We start from the raw sequence: 2,205 nt of genomic DNA on the forward strand, positions 1-2,205 counted from the left end.
TCGAGAGGTTTTTTACCGGTTGTTGAATGGATTGAGTTGTTGTATTCAAAAATTGATTTGTCTAGGAGTTCCTCAAATGATTCATGTGTATTTTCTGATTTGAGGCAACGTATTATTTCGGTAAGAGCAAGGTGAAATTTTTCAACTTGATCCTTCGAACAGCTTTTATAGGGAGAAGCTTTGTGAATCTCTATATTGAATTGATTAGTCAGCATTAATATGATTGGGCTGGAATTAAATGAATTTTCATTGTCGAATATAATAACATTTGGTATTCCTAATGAAATTTTGATGTCTCTAAGAGGTTGTTTCAGATCCTCTGCCGCTCGTGATTTAATTAGTTTAATAAGAGCATATTTCGAGAATTTATCTATGGCGGTCGGAATGAGTTGTTTGTTTGTGTGGTATATATCGATTTGGACAATATGTCCGGGGTACTCAGGTATTGGTGTGCTTTGAATAGCACACAATAGTTTATGAGGGTGACGGTCGTATTTATTAAACTTATATGTTCTGCACTGTTTCACGATTTTTTTTAATCTTGGCTCTCATTTGTGGAAAATAAAACTTTTCTAGAATTCGCAACTTGTTTTCTTCGCAATTTCGGTGGGCACGATTGTGTTCCTTAATAATTTCTTTATTTTGATCGGCTGAATTTGTTAAATCTCTTCCTAACTTCTTAGTGAACTGTATTTTGTATCTGTTGAAACGAGGGGCAAACATCTTTTGTATCATACCTAGTGTTCGTTCGTCYGTCGTGAGGCCATTAGTCACCGATGGGTTCAGATATGATTTAAGGATATTGGCTAATTTTTCTTCGTTGAAAGTCGCGTCAGTTACTGTGTGACGATGATAGGTTGGGAATGGAATTTCAAACTTATAGTTAGTATTATTTCCTACATTGAGAATGATTTGGTTCTTGAATACGTTAAGGGATATATTGCCAATGCTATCAAATTCTTAGATTCCATCACTTCATTTTAGAATTAAAATTTTTTGTTAGATTAGGCGTATGTTAATGGTTGATGGTCTGTAAAGAAATTTACTTTGGCAGTCCCGTACGGGTAGTTTCGAAGGCATTTCAGAGCCCAAATAATAGCTAGCATTTCTCTCTCGTTAGAGGCATATACTTCCTCTTTTCTATTTAGGATTCTCGAAATGAATATAATGAGTCTATTTTCCTGTGTTAATACTACGCCAATAGCGTATTTTGATGCGTCCGTCGTTAAGTGAAATTCCTTACTATAATCGGGATAAGATAGCATAACGTCTTCTGACAATAGAGAATTTTTTTACCTTTTGGAATGCCTCGATGGTTTCTTCAGATAGGTTAATGTATTTCCTACTAGAAAGTCTTTTGGATATATGTCCTTCCTCCTCTCTTAAAAGGGATGTCAAGGGTTTCGTCAATTTGGCCTAATCTTTTACGAAACGACGATAGAAACCGGACAGTCCTAGAAATGACCTGAGGTCTTTTATGGTTCTTGGACAGGGAAAGTTTTTAATTGCCTCTAMTTTTTTTGGGTTGGTTCGTATACCGTTTTGGGATACAATAAAACCAAGGAATTCAACTTATGTTTTCAAGATTTCACATTTGTCGATTTGCCCCTTCATATTAGCGTTTTGTAAAGTTCGAAATATGGTTTCGATATTTTGGAAATGGGATTCTGTATCTTCACTAAATACGATTATGTCGTCAATGTATACGTAGCATATTTTCCCAATGTGCTCGMGTAATATATCGTCGAGTGCACGTTGAAAAATTTATGGTGCATTTTTGAGACCGAATGGTTGTCTTGTGAACTCGTATTTTCCGTGCCTTACGGAGAAAGCCGTTTCTTTTATATCGTTCTCTTTTCGAGGTATTTAATGAAATCCACTTTTAAGGTCTTTCACGGAAAAAATTTACTTTTTCCTAGTTCTGAAAGTACGTTAATGATGTCGAGTATGGGATAACGATCAGGAATGGTGACGGTATTGAGTTTCCTATAATCAATAACGAGTCGATATTTTTTCTTTCCTGAAGCTCCAATTTTCTTTGGTACTATCCATACCGGAGAGTTATAAGGAGACCGTGAAAGTCGAATTATGTTATTATCAAGAAGTTCCTGTATTTGTTTTTTAACTTCATCTTTCAAGGAAATAGGATATGGGTAATATGCCGAATATATTGGCCTTTTGGTTGTAGTTCTTATTTCACCTTTT

This window comes from Bactrocera latifrons, unplaced genomic scaffold, assembly GCF_001853355.1.
Source record: "Bactrocera latifrons isolate USDA-ARS-PBARC rearing strain unplaced genomic scaffold, ASM185335v1 scaffold_362, whole genome shotgun sequence".
NCBI classification, from domain to species: domain Eukaryota; kingdom Metazoa; phylum Arthropoda; class Insecta; order Diptera; family Tephritidae; genus Bactrocera; species Bactrocera latifrons.